This window comes from Passer domesticus, chromosome 10 (assembly GCF_036417665.1).
Source record: "Passer domesticus isolate bPasDom1 chromosome 10, bPasDom1.hap1, whole genome shotgun sequence".
Taxonomy (NCBI): Eukaryota; Metazoa; Chordata; class Aves; order Passeriformes; family Passeridae; genus Passer; species Passer domesticus.
The window spans coordinates 43,342,420-43,357,544 of record NC_087483.1 but is presented as its reverse complement, the minus strand read 5'-3'; the positions used below and the strand labels follow the sequence as shown (position 1 = coordinate 43,357,544).

General features: G+C 38.6%; 1 protein-coding gene and 1 long non-coding RNA gene across 2 annotated transcripts in view; one reads left to right on the top strand and one right to left on the bottom strand.

Annotated features, from left to right (window-relative positions):
• Window positions 1–1,651: 1,651 nt before the first annotated feature.
• On the bottom strand, window positions 1,652–7,654 carry LOC135308405 (uncharacterized). The gene is made up of 3 exons (XR_010368840.1): window positions 7,425–7,654; window positions 6,162–6,255; window positions 1,652–5,648 (listed from the first exon to the last, which is right to left on the bottom strand). It is a non-coding gene; the product is annotated as an uncharacterized LOC135308405 (long non-coding RNA).
• Window positions 7,655–14,755: 7,101 nt separating this feature from the next.
• The window catches only part of BAZ2B (bromodomain adjacent to zinc finger domain 2B), a 117,135-nt gene continuing 116,765 nt past the window's right edge, over window positions 14,756–15,125 (top strand). The window contains exon 1 of the mRNA XM_064435398.1: window positions 14,756–14,771. The gene's annotated coding sequence lies outside the window, so the exon portion shown is untranslated. The remainder of the gene's footprint in view (window positions 14,772–15,125) is intronic.

Genomic DNA, 15,125 nt, shown 5'->3' with positions numbered 1-15,125 from the left:
TCTTAAATAACAGCAGTCCATGGGAAGGACCTATGCTGGAGCAGTTTGTGAAGGACTGTACCCTGTGGGAGAGATCCCATGCTGGAGAAGGGAAACAGCAGGAAGAGGAAGGTGTGCTAGAGACATGCATGCTGGTGTGCACGGAGATAACTTTCTCCATACTAGCTCATATGGTACTATGGTTTGGATTTGTGATGAAAACAGTTTTGATAATGTAGTGCAATCCCCATTCTGCATCCCCACTGCACTGCTCATGGGAGAGGAGGTAGAAGAGTCAGAACAAAGCGATAATGTTGAGCCCAGGAAATAGGGGAAGGAAAGGGAGATTGATTTTCATTTTGGCTTTATTTCTCACCATCCTGCTCAATTTTGAATTGGCAATAAATTTAATTAATCTTCCCCCAGTCAGTTCTGTTTTGCCCCTGATGGTAATTAGTCTGTCTTTATCTCAAGCCACATAATTTTTCATCTTATTTTCTCCCCCTGAGATCTTGAGGAGGTGGTGTGGGAGAGTGGTTTAGTGGGCATCTGGCAGCCAGCCAAGGCTAACCCACCACACAGACACTATTGGAAAAAAAATACTGTCTTGGATGCTCATTTTCTGATCTCGCATAGGGACGCTTGTTTGTTTATTCCTTGAATGTTCCATAAGTAGGAAATGTGTCAAACTAAATCTCTGTCAACTACTGACTTTTTCTTTCTCACAAGTGTGAGTTCGATAGCTCTATACTGCTATGCACATACCCCTAAATAAATCTAAATCTTCCTGCCTGGAAGGACTGAACCTGAAATCTGAATCTGGTTAGTAATATATGGCTTTTTCATTTGAGGCAAGCTTGTGTGAAATTTGGCAAATCTGAAACAAATTAATTAGATTATTTCCTTTCTATTAATGCACCCAAACCCATTGGGTGTCTCATATGCAGTGCCTTACATAAAAAAGGACTAGTTTTTGATCATATTACCTTGATCTGGAAAAGGGGGAATTTTTATGTGTTACTTTGTGCTCCAGCTGGTGAAGCTATCTTCTCAAGATGCATAAAGGAAGTGACAGCTGTTAATAACCTGCACTTCTTTCTTTTTATCTGCAGTCTCAAAGTCTTTTTTGTCCTCTTCTGCATGCCAGGATGGATGTGTGATCCAGAAAAGTTCTAAAAACCTTGACCCAGTGCCTGAGAAGTTGTGCAGAGGGGAAAAGGATGGGAGGGTTACCCAGGATGGGATTGTGAGTTGTGAGTGTAGCAGGAGAAGTAGCATGTTCTCACCCTGCAGATACCATTTTCTTGGGGGATTTTGGTCAGAGCCTTAGGAGAAATACACAGTCCTTACAGAATACAGGGCCTGTTGCTTTTTTGTGTTCCATTTAGAGGTCATACCCCAGTGACTCAGAGGGCTCTGCTCTTCATCGTGAAAATCAGGATCTATGATTCAGGCATAATTAAATGCAAGCTTCTCCTGTTTCACATGAATCTTAACTTTATAGCTTTGGGTGGGTTTGGGTTTTAGGGAAACAAGAATGGTTTTGTCTTCCACTGTTTCAAGTAGTTTATTTCTGTTTTTTGATTTTTTTTTCTCCTTCTCTTAATTTTAAATATCAAATACAATATGAAAGGCTTTCATTTAGATGCTTTGTACAGTTTTTGACCTCTGTCAAAAAAAATAATGAATTGGTTTTATCCAAACTGTACAGCCTAACTAACAAATATATAACATCACATTTAGAATAAGAAAACTTAGATCTTACATTTTAATTCAGATTCTTAGTATAGTTAAGTAGCACTTCTTAACCTTTCCATTCTCAGAGCTTGAGACTACTAACAAATCTATTGCTTCCAAAAATAGCCAAAGGAGATTTGGCCACAAGCTGTAAAAACAAGAAATTATCACAGCTAGAAGTATCTGCTTTCTTTGTATATGTTTGTTGAGTAGATGGGAACTAAAATGTTAGTGGAACAACTGCATTTTTCAAACCACTATTCAAATTATTATTAACATAAAAACCTTTAGTGTTTTGACTGATGGTTTAGCTGTGTTTGTCAGAAAGTCATAGAAAGAAAATGCATGGCAGACTCTTAGCATGTTCACTTCTCATTAAAGATGCAAAGGGTAAAAAAATTCTAAAAATACAACCAGTAACGTTTTACTTCTAAAACAATGAACTGTGGGGGAAAAGGCTTTTACAATGGGACCAGCTCTGAATAGCAGCTGGTAAAGCCTATTTAGAAGACCTTTGTGTGGATCTTATGCTGAACAAAATGTGGAATTTAAGCTGTTGTTAAATGCAGATAAAGGTCAGAGATCATGATCTCCAGAGACAATTCTTTTCAGTATTTCCAACTTCTTTTATGTACAGGAGGCATGTTCAATGCAAGAAAGTAGACACATCACTGCAAAATAAGGTTTTCTTGGCAACAGAGAAGAATTTACTGCTCCTAACAAAGACCAGCATACAAATGGGTTCGAAATTCAGACACAGAGAAGTGTTGGAGTAAAGAACTGAAGATAAGCATTTTTCTTGCTTCAGCTCAGCAGCAGGGAAAGGATACAATGTAATTTTTTTTCCTAGGAAGTTGCCCCTTTGTCACTGGAGTACTTTCATATAAGTTCACATTTAGAATCTGTAAACTGAATTTTTAGTTATAAACATTTACAGAACCTGTAGTTCATACATATTAACATGGCATGTCACGTCCTGTTATGCTGTGGTATGGAGTATCCCTTTGGCCAGTTCAGATCTGCTGTCGCGGAATGCTTCTCCACAGCTTCTTGTGCACCTCCTTGCTGACAGAGCACAGGAAATGGAAGAGTCCTTGACTTAGGATAAACACTGCTGAGCAACAGCCAAAAGCATCAAAACATCAATATTATTCTCATACTGAATCCAAAACACAGCAGTCACTGGACCAGCAACTGAGAAGAAAATGAACTCTGTCCAGGTTAAACCAGGACACCTGTGCAGGCACCGGCATCTCTTCAGATTCTAGTAAAACTAATATTGCGTCTAGTATCTGCTGCTGGTGTGATTACTGATATCTTGGAGGTGGTTCTGCAGACTTCACTCAAGTAAATAAGCTTTGTATACGTAACTGACTAATATTATACTTACAAATATTACTGACATCCTTTATAAGACAGCCTGTGACATTCTTTCTTAGCTCTCTAGACTGATTATCAAGCAACAGCTCTGATATGCTGCAGGGATTATGGATCTTCTCACAAACCATACTAGTTAGCGTACTCATAAATATTTGTAATACAAAGTGTTAAAAGAAGCAAAAAATAAAATTAATATGAAGATACTGGTTGTACCTGCACTATGTTCCCAAGTTTGCAAGAACTTGGGCTTGGACACCACTGACACATATTAAAATGTGTATTTTATACTTTATTGAAAACATACCATTTTCTCTGGAAACCGATAGGGAATATCTATTTTCACTGGTTTGGAAATGTAGCTTTGTTTTTACTCGTTGATTATCTTGAGAAGTGCCACTCTTCTGAACTAAGTACAGTAATTTTGTTATTTTGCCAATACTGAGAAGCCTACAGTCAGGTTGCTTGTATAATGTATGCTGGATTTCTTGTTCCCAATGAGATCCATGCAAAACTAGAAATCAATTTATTGCTTAACTGCAAATAATTGCTATAATTGCTTTATTTAAACGTATGTAGTCCTAATTGTTTTGTATAAATGCACTGAATCTTAGTTCTAATTAATAGCCATCTAATTTACTTATGAAAAACAAAAAGAATGGACATTTTAAAACAAGGATATTGTACTCAGCCAAAAGGTTTCAAATAGAATGGATTATTTCAGTTGGAAGAAACCTACAAGAATCATCTAGTACAGCTGCATGACTTCTCAAGGGCTGACCAAAAGTCAAAGTTTGTTTTTAAGGTCACTGTCCAAATGCCTCTTCAATACTTGGGACATCAACTCCCTCTCCAGGAGACCTGTTTCAGCATATGACCACCCTCCTGGTAAAGAAATGTTCCCTCATGTCTAGTCTGAACGTTTCCTGGTGCAGCTTTGAGCCATTTCCACACGTCCTGTCCCTGGATCCCAGGGAGAAGAGTACAGCACCTGCCTCTCCATGTCCATTGCTCAGGAACTGGTAAAAGGCCCAGAGGTTGCCTCTCGGCCGCCTTCTCTCATAACCAGACAGGCCCAGAGCCCTCAGCTGCTTCTCCCAGGACATGGTTTCCAGCCCCTCACCAGCTCGGCTGCCTCCTCCAGTGGCATCCGAGGACCTTCATGTAATTCTCCAGCGCTGGGGCCCAGTGCTGCACATGGACCGCATGGTGAGGCCGCACCCGTGGTGAGCTCAGAGGGACACCTCCTTGGGTCACCATCTGGCTCCTGCTGAGCTGCTGCCAACCAGCAGCCACAGGCCAGGAAGTGTAACAGCCATTGATGCCCCTATACAGGAAGTAAATGAAGAACACAAATGCAAATACTCAGTCGGAAACTCAGGAAACACATCATTAGGCTAAACACAGGACTGCCAGATCATTCTTACATAATTGAATCTGTAAGAGGAATTTGCTGCATAATATAAGAACTGCATCTCTTTGTGATCAACTGATCCCTACTTAGGAGAGGTAAAAATCAAGTTCAGTCTCCTTCTAGGAAAACTCCCTATCTTTTATGAAACATCCTTACATTATTGGCTAGGCTGTGTATACAAGAAAATAAGGAGGGTGGGTTCTGTCATTGTAAGCTGTTACATAGGAAAAGGTTGAAAATCATTCAATATTCATGAAACCAGCGAATAGTATTATATCTTTTAAAACACCATTGCCTTTATACTAATAATTATACATATTCACACATGAAAAATTAGGTTTTTTCACAGAAAAAAACTGCTCTTCTGGATGAAAAGATAATTTTTATATATCATTTTCACATCCAAGACATTTTTTAAAATTTAAGGACCTATTTGGAATCTTAATGTGCATAAATGAAGGCCTCATCCAAAATCTGGATAGAAAAATTGTTTGAAATCACACTTTTCTTTTGCTGATATATTATATTTTCTTCCCTAAGACATATAGTTTTCTGTTGAAAAAGAACCCAGAAAACTGTATGTTTTGCCTTATTGATGCTTCCTGTGTGATCCATCATGTTTTAGCCAATGCCTTCATAATACTTTCACATATTATCTGTAGCATGAAGCATATATAAACTGTAACGACCCATAGGATATTTTTGAGATAACTGCAGCTCCAACATAGAAGGAAAATCAAAGATGGTCTTAAACCCCAATATCAGGCAAAGTAGTGAGTAAACAGCACAGGAGTCTATGAAAGCATATTTTTCCATTGGATGGACAGTGGTCTCAGCAAAAGGCCATAATGTTTTTAAAGGCCGAATTCTAACCCTTGGGTACAGGAGTCCAATGTAAAGATTGTGTAGACGTAAGTGCGTAAGGGCTCGATGATCCCTGCGGGTCGCTTCCGACGGAGAATATTCCGTGCTGCAGCGCCTGACTCGGGTCACGCTCGGAGGCTGTACCTCGGTAATCCACCCGGTGGCGCCCGTCCCCCCGCAGGGCCCGGGCCCGCGTGTCGTAGTCGTAAAATATTTCGACTCTACAGGAGGAAAATTGCTAAATATCTGTAGAATATCTACTGCTTTATTACAAATCCTGGAAAATAAAAAAAAATCCTGGTTAAAAAAATGCATTTAGCCTTTACCTGAATTTTCAAGCCTAAAAATAAGAAGAATTTAGCCAGAACCAAATAAAGAGCCAACTCCAGAATTCGGTGGAAATGGTGAGTTTCAGACCAGCAGGTGGGGCTGGAAACAATCCTGTGGGGGTGGCATTTATCAGCTAACCACTGAAACTATACACTGCCAAGACGTCATGTACAAAAACTAAAGAAAGCAATAGTACACCAACAAAACAGAAAAAAAGCTTTCACAATATTTTATTTACTTTAAAATACCCATATGTAGCTAGAAGTAGGTTTCTAAAACATATCCCAGGCTCAGTTCCTCTATTGTGTAATCACTTAACATTATGTGAGTTTTTTCCCTTTTTCTATCTCAGTACCCATTTTCCTCACTGATGCAGCAGGGTTTCTTTTCCCCTTGTTGTAACCGTTTATTAGCACCACTTGGCACAGTAGCACTGACTGGTGAAATCATGATCAGACACCTTGGGCTGCAGTAACAACTGATTTTGATGTATCCCAGGACGCTATTTCTCCATTTTCTTTCGAGGACTGGTGTTCACGTGAGTAGATCTTGCTCTGGAAAGCAACACATTGAAGCAATTTTATAACTGAATTATTATTGATGAACTGATTCCCAATGATGTACAAAGAGAGGAAAGACCACACTCCAAGACAAACTGGTATCCTAGCACTCTCAAATTGCTTTTAAATACCCTCTGAGAAATTGCTTTGTTGCAACCCATTATGCTGCTTTATTATGTAATACATGCATACTTTTTGGTAATTGTATGAGAAGGACAAGATCACTTATTGCGTCACTGAAATAGCTGAGTGCATATGCTGAGGATAAGTTAGCCTCTTTAATTTTTGAAAATATCCATGGCATCTGCATCTTCTAAAAATTTACTACTTTTATTTGTATCCCTTGCTAAAAACACTTGCATCCATGTAAATGCATGCAATTTCACCAGATTGCAAAACACCAAATTCGCCTTGTTTCTACATCATTATCAATATTAAAGATTCTTTTCATAAAATATTAGAGACTTCTATTCAGTTAGTCATAAAGGCAGATGCCACTTTATGCCGTCTGAGTCTCAATCCATTAAGGATTGTCAGGTTTGAAATCAGTCATGGTTTTTTTAATTGTCTCCTGCTTCTTCTTCAAGATCATGTGTCTTCTAATCTCCGTGTACAGCAAGAATTTAGCATTTTGCTGAACAAGTAATATTGCTTGGAATTTAAATAATGTAAATTCAGTAAGAAAAATATTTACATTTGAGGAAAAGTGTATTGAATTATGGATTTTTGCTTATCTGTGAAGTTAAAATCCCAGATTTTGACTAACTCTGGAGCGCAAAATAAAGGTGTCACAAAAGAAAGCTTATATCTGACATTTTTATAACATAACGCAGCCTGCATCTATTTATTGTGCAGAATTAAAATTTCTTATGCTAATACATTTAGATTCCAATTATTACACTTAGCACAATTAAATTTAGAATGTGGGGGTTTTTTTTGGAAAGTGTTATACGTACAGCCTCTGCATTATTGTCACTTCTTAAAAAAACACATACAGTAAAAAATACTCATAATTTCTCATCATTTAAGGCACATTCATGGCATTAGTTAAATAACTTACTATCGTAGCTATCAAAACTATAGGTTCTTTTGTTTACTTTAGTAAATAAGCATGACTGCCCGTTCCATATGAGGAAATAATGCAGAGAAAAGCAAACACATACCTTAGTTCCAATAACCAAGTTCTAGGAGTTGAAAGTGAGAGGTGAAACCCAATACAGTGTACTCCTTTAAAATCATTGGTCTGCATTCCTCATTCCCATTTCTATCATAACCAGTTACAGGGAACGTTTGTTTTATGATAAAGAGTTATTCAAACAATTATCCGAAACAAATATATGCAATTAACATTGATTATGGCCCTGAATCTAAATAATGACAAGGAAGGAAGGAAGGAAGGAAGGAAGGAAGGAAGGAAGGAAGGAAGGAAGGAAGGAAGGAAGGAAGGAAGGAAGGAAGGAAGGAAGGAAGGAAGGAAGGAAGGAAGGAAGGAAGGAAGGAAGGAAGGAAGGAAGGAAGGAAGGAAGGAAGGAAGGAAGGAAGGAAGGAAGGAAGGAAGGAAGGAAGGAAGGAAGGAAGGAAGGAAGGAAGGAAGGAAGGAAGGAAGGAAGGAAGGAAGGAAGGAAGGAAGGAAGGAAGGAAGGAAGGAAGGAAGGAAGGAAGGAAGGAAGGAAGGAAGGAAGGAAGGAAGGAAGGAAGGAAGGAAGGAAGGAAGGAAGGAAGGAAGGAAGGAAGGAAGGAAGGAAGGAAGGAAGGAAGGCAGGCCACAGACAACCAGACTAGAACTCAGCCTGCACATTACACCTTCTCAGAATTTCTGTCACAGCTCATTTAGACAACAGCTCTAGACTTTTAAAAGCCCAGTGCAATCTGAAGATTCATACAGGATTTTTGAAGTCTGGATAAAATTGATGTTCAAAGCCTTGGGCTCACTAGTGCCTATTTACCTGTCATAATATTAAGTGCTTTATGAGGATCCAGACTGCTGGGTTTGGACTCAGACTAAAATAAAGGTTAAATTACGCCTCTCCAACAATTTGTTCACTAATAAATTTGGTGCTTTTTGCAGTGACTTTTCATCAGATGGGTAGCTATTACCCTGACCTGAGGTATTGGTGACATTGGTGGGGCTTTCTGTGCTCACCTTCAGTCACGTGCTAAGACAGGGCAGTATTGTTGATATAGCATTTGGAAAAAAGTCCTGCACTGTGAGCTAAGTCCATTGCCCATAGAAAAAGTGACATTATGGTAAGGGGAAAAAATAACCACTAATGCCACAACTCACTTAATCACAGTCTGATTCCATCCAGCTTCTGTTGCACATCTCTTTATGAAGTTGGTGAAATTGTTTTCTGTGTTCTTCGCTTCCTTGTTGTATATAGATATGGATTGATTTGTGAGTCCTCCAAATACAAAGTAGGATAGCTTGTTTAACACTATACTAGACCAATTATTTATTTTACTTTTTGCCTACTTATGCCAAATAAATGCTCCTTTCCACTGGTGCTTTATAATGAGGAAAAGGAGTATCCTGTTAGAGCCAACAAATCCAGACTCAGGAGAAACCATCACAATTGTCAAAGTAAAAAAGAATAAACATGAGATACTTGTGTCTTTATCGCATGGAAACAAAGCTAATGGAAGCAAGCTTAGGAATAATGAAAAAAATGGAAAAAATAGTCTCATTATTTTGAAGAAACTATCTCAATTTTGTACTAAATTTTGTACTAAATGATCTCAATTTTTGTACATTTTGTACTAAAAATATTGCATTAAAAATTATATCTATCTCACTGTCTTATCCAATGATCTGCAATTAAAAAATAGCAATATCTGCACCTTCTTGGAGGAGTGTGCAGTTGTCTGTATGCATGCATTAAGGACAGCAAAGCAGCTAGTACCATGCTGCTGGGAAACTTACAAATGCCAGGAGCCTGCAGCCTTCTTACCAATTACCTACTTAAAATGAAACCTTTCCGAAACTATTTACAGTGCATGGCAATTGTTTCCTTTGTCTACATAATTGCTAAAAGAGTTTTACACCTGAGTCTTGTATAAAGTCAATTTACCTGCTTAGTTTTAAGTAGTAAGCCAGTCTGTTAGTTTGAGTGCTTTGTGTTAAAATACACCTTGATGAGCTTGTGCTCCTGCTGAGGAAATTAACTTCAAGTGAAGATCAAAGTAAATATTTAAAAAATTATTTGAAACAAATTCTGGTAAGATATTTCTTTCCATGGCCCTAAGTAGTTTTTCCTCCCACAACATGCCTCTGTTTATATTGAAAATGATCTTTTGCAGATATCAGAAATTCACAGCCCTCAAAAATACCTGTGTGGTTTTGCCTGCCTTCTTCCTTTGTCCTTCCACACTTCTGCCTCTTGCTGCCTTTAGTTGAAGTAAGGTTTACTTTCAACCTCTGCCATTCCTGGTTGTCACCTTTTTTGGACTTGGAAAAGACAGGAATAATTATGTAAGCCATTCACCGATTACTTTTTCTTTCATACTTACATGTCTGATGTTAACAGTTAGCATACAGAAATTTCAGTGTTTTGTTACAGACTTCTTGTGAAATCCTAGCAATGGATGTGCCCAGGTCTGATGGACAGATAGACTTTGATGGAGGTGTGTTCTGAAAGGGGGCAACTGTTAATCAGATAGACTTTGATGGAGGTGTGTTCTGAAAGGGGGCAACTGTTAATCTCTACTTACCCTGTATCTGGAGCCACTGACCCCTGGCAGAGGTGACAGTGCTTGCATCAGCATGGTTGAGAGACATAATTCAATTGTGCATTCCCAAGGAAATGAGGCCCACACAAATGCCCTGTCAGTCCCATTGCTTACTGTCTGGACCAATTTCAACCCATTTTGAAAAACACATAGAAATCTGTGTTCCTGCAAGTTTCTTGAAAATCACTGACTGTGAAAAGTGAATGCCAAAATAATAGTAGCCATTTGAGTGATAAACTCAGGGTACGTGGGAGTGGAGATTACTAGATCTGAGCCTGAACAGACAGAGAGAGACGTTGTTTTTTGTGACAAAGATGCTAACTGGAGATCCTGAGTGAGCAGTAAAAGCAGATAGCAAGAAAACTGCTGAAGGTCTTGTTTGGTGGCTGTATCTTTCCAGGCATGAAGGAGAGTAATAAGAATTAATACTTTGAGTGAAGAAAAGAATGCAGGATGCATATGCTGTATATTATGGTTGGGACAAACCTCCTGGTCAGCCAACTCTCATGGATTTATATTAGCATAACATATGTTGTCTCCAGTCCTGGAAAGGATACCAAAGGGATCCTGGGATAAACAGGACTACTGTGATAAAAGAGGAGTTAAAGGACAAAACCCCCTTCTTGATTGTTCTTTTAACTGAAAACTTGCATTTTGTGCAAGCATAAATATTCAGATTTCTTTTAATGACATCAATAAACACAAATTAAAATAGCTCTATGGCTAGTGGAACTACAAAAGCCTAGTTTCTTTTCCCTCTCCTGAAGGCCACATTACAGCTTCTGCTGTAGTTAACAGAAGGTTAATAGGAGATACGGCATAGAATCAATGCAGGGGTTATTACATAGTTTTCAGACTAAAGTACTTATTTTTTTAATTAACTTTCCTTGAACAAGTTGGATTTTTAAATAAGAACTAAGATTATGAAAGACTAAATGTTTAATTTATAGAGACAAAAATATTCCTGAAATTTGTGACAAAACAAAATAGATGCTCTACCTTTTCACAGAATGAGGGCTTAGAGAAAATATTTTTTATTTAATTTGCCACACTCTCAAAGCAACAGTAATGAAAATTACCTTTAGATTGAGATGCATAAGTAAAATTATTCTATCAAAAATGCCACCACTCTGAGAACAGGAATCTTTAATGAAACACCTCTCTAGTCATGGGTCTCAAATTGCTGCTGTGTAATTGTAGCAATGGCAATACAGATCAGATTACAAGGAGATATTTTAAATAAATCTTCATGTATTTGTTATTGCATTGACTGTTAATCAAGTGATTTGTTGGAAAGCAACTGAAGTCAAAATACAAAGCCAGATTATCACAGTTGCTTGTGTGTGCAAAATGAAGGACACCAAGCTTCTACTTCTTGTACAGTAGTAACATACACACTATTAAGGCCCATGAGGAATTTATCAATTCAGAGACAAGAAGTCGGCTCTAAGTAATGATTTTTTTTACAGGTGAAAATTAATCTGGAACAAGAGCAGACATGAATTTAAAGCTATTCTTTATAATATGGTCATTAGGCAACATATGAGACCATGTTCATGTGGCAATTGATTCTGGAATAAGTAGTCCTGATTTGTCATGCTAGTTTATATGTATTAGGAAATTATTTTTATCAGTTTTCATATGTGGCATATTACAATATGTATTTGCCAACTTTGCTTGATTAGTTTGGATGCTCAGGTCAAGCACCTGTGTTTGGTGAAGATCTTTGCTCAGAAAACAGCTCTAAATTTCTGTGAATGGAAGTTGGTGAATACCCAATACTTTTAGAAAACAGGTGGCCAAACTGCTTATTTAGGTAATAAAGATTAACTACTGAACCTTCAGTTTAATAAAAAACATTTCATGTCAGAGGTTGAGACAGAAAGCCTGCTTTCCTGAGTGGTTTTTATTTTCCTTAACTTAAAGAGCAACAATTATTCATTCTGTGGTCCAACTTCTGCAGCAACTGGCTCAGGAATTGAATAGACAACTGCCTTCTTTGTCTACTGCCCTAATACCCCACCAAACTACACTAGAATAATAAGCTCATGAGAACAAAGAGGCCAAACTGATGTCATGCATGAGTTTTAGTCCTGTTTATTCTTAGCTCAGAGAGCTTGTCTGCACAGTCTTGAAAATATTTTTTTGTTATAATAGTAAAATGTAAGGTCCATAAAGTAGTACAGGATTATTTCTATAATATGTTAATTTTCAATCCTTAGGCCTGCTCATCTTCATGGATGACTGACATTTAATTAGCTGTCAACTTTGTAATCCCTTTCAGAAAGATTAATCTTAGAATTTTGTCTATTCAGTTTTCCAAAAAATTTAAACTGATAGAATATGAATCAAAGTTGTCAATTTTTCCTGCTCCCCTCCAAAAGTCTTTTCTTTCTTTCTTTCTTTCTTTCTTTCTTTCTTTCTTTCTTTCTTTCTTTCTTTCTTTCTTTCTTTCTTTCTTTCTTTCTTTCTTTCTTTCTTTCTTTCTTTCTTTCTTTCTTTTCTTTTCTTTTCTTTTCTTTTCTTTTCTTTTCTTTTCTTTTCTTTTCTTTTCTTTTCTTTTCTTTTCTTTTCTTTTCTTTTCTTTTCTTTTCTTTTCTTTTCTTTCTTGTTTTATAGCTGCCACCTAGAATTTAGGAAGCCAAATGCCTCGTTCTTGGCCATCCAAATCTCTACTGCCCTGGAGTGTTCTTAGACATACACATCAATATGTAGTTGTCTTTTGTGATGAAGCTCCTGTGCATATGAGCAACCCCAGTACTGTCCTCTGGTGTGGATTTTCAAATATTGACAAAATATCCGGAATTTTGAGTGGCTGCACTTACTATTCCGCATACATCTTAACATTCACAGGAATGAGATGACCTTTCACTCAAACCATTCTGTGATTCCAAAAAAGTGAAACAAAAGAATGTGATGACAGTTCAAACAGATCAGATTAAAGGGGATCTCATGAACACCAATTCATGTCTACTCAAATTAAGAATGTATGGGCAGGTGTGGAAGATTTAATTTCCAGGGCTGACTGCATCAAGCCAAACTTTCAAGACCTAAGCTGTTTAGTGCACTAGTTGTGCTGGGATTTCAACTTAGTCCTAGTTGAAATACAACTAATATTCGGACTTGAGAACAAAAAGCCTTATTACTCAACTTCCTCAAATTGTGTAGGAAGGCGGGCTAGGCCAAGGAACCTGCAACCCCCCGCCCCCCCCCAACTTATTTTGGTTCCATTACCTTCAGTGCACATAGAAGACAGCCAAGAAATCTATGGATGCTGGTGACTGCAATTGAGGAGATCAAGGTAAGTCTCAGACTACCGTAAGAAGTAACTTAATAGCTAATTAAGAGAGACTGGAAAAATATTAAAATATTAAAAATAATGCACAGCTCAAGGTTTAAAAGCAGAAGCATATACTTTTGTACTTTCTATGACAGAAAATTAATGCTTGGTAAGAATGGGTCCACAGGTTCAGTGAACCCTTAGTAAACACCTTTTGTCAATAAATACACATAAAGGAAAAGACAGACTATTGAGGTCTTGCTTAATGATAGGTTTCAAATATAACTACGGGGATTCTTTGCTAGCAATTTCCTTGACATTATCTAGATCTCTTGACTGAAGAATTATAATGATACTATTTAGTTACCTCTTCAGGTTGTCTGAGATTTACCTTGATCTTCCCTCTTGCGGTCATCAGCATCTACAGTATTTGTCTCTGTCTTCTACGTGCACTGAAGTATACAGAATAAGATCATTTCAGATTAGTCTGCAATGGAAAATTGACTGTTGTTGGCAGTTTGTTGTTACTCTTATACAAGGTTCAATGCTGGAAAATCTTGTTGAACTGACTCTACCAACACAGATTTTTGGAAGCAGAGATATCAAGTAGAGATCAAGACTTTTTAATAATTCTTTGCTTTTAATAATAACTCCAGCTTCTTCATAGTGCTTTCACAAAACACAGCCTTTAAAGAAGTAAGTATACCTATTTGTCTTCTTCGAAAAAGAAGAATCCTTGCCAGTGAAGTAGGTAAGAAAATTTAATTGTGCAATAAACCACTGCAGTTGAGCATGAGGTAACCTCCACTGAACTGGACTCAAATGACTCAAAAGTCACTAAAGAGTGACTTTTGTATGAGCAAAAACCAACTTAAAGCAGAGATATAGTTTAATAGCCAAGGTGGGAATTGGATTCAAGTGCTTCAGTCACTCTGCAGCTAGTCTGGCAGAGAGAGCACACACTCCAAATGGTAGGGTCTGCTCAGTCCAAGGCCACCTGTCCGAGCTGCCTCGCTGTGCAACCGGGCTGTGAGGCTACAGCTGCCCTCGTAGCCGGGCCTCAGCGCAGGCCGTTTCTGCTCACTGCAGACCATCACTGCAAGCCATCGTCGCCTCCCTCCCGGGCCCGGCGCGGCGGCCCGAGGGCGTGCGGAAGGGCGCCGGGGGGCCGAAGCGCCGGGCCGCCCCCGGGTCCCCTCAGGGCGCCGGGCGGTGCCCGCCCGCCGCGCGGCCCCGGCCGGCAGAGGCCCGGCCCTCACAGGGCCCGGGGCAGTGCGCGCCGGGGAGCCCTGGGCTGGGCGGCCGCGGAGGCACGGAGGCGCTCTCTGGCGTGCTGCTTCTCCTGCGAGGGGTAACGCTGTCAGCAGCCGCGTCGGCTCCCATGTGTGCACTGCCTTCAACAGATGGAAATTACAGCCACAGCTGAGTGTGGGCCAAGGGCCATTAATATGGTGAAGCCAGAGAAAAAGATGCAGGGTCTTGTTATGCAGGAACACCTCTAGAGGTATTCCACTATTTGCCCTTTTAAAAATTTTTTTAATTTTTTTAAGTTTTTCCTGAACTGCTAAAGTACTACAGAAAATGAGATTGAATTAAGTATATATAGTCTGCTAAAATACTGAGAAAAGCATCAAGGTTATTTTTAACTCTTGCACTTCATGAACATATGCAATCTTTTATAAGATGCATAAAATGCAGTTGTATTTATATCTGCTGAGTATGAGCTAATGTAGACATTCAAGACTAGACACTTGGAATGTTTTTGGCTTTTTTCAAAAATTTCTCTATTTATGTTAAAACATAAAGACACAAGAAGCATCAAAGTGATCTTTATTGATTTCTATGATCAAAATGTAAT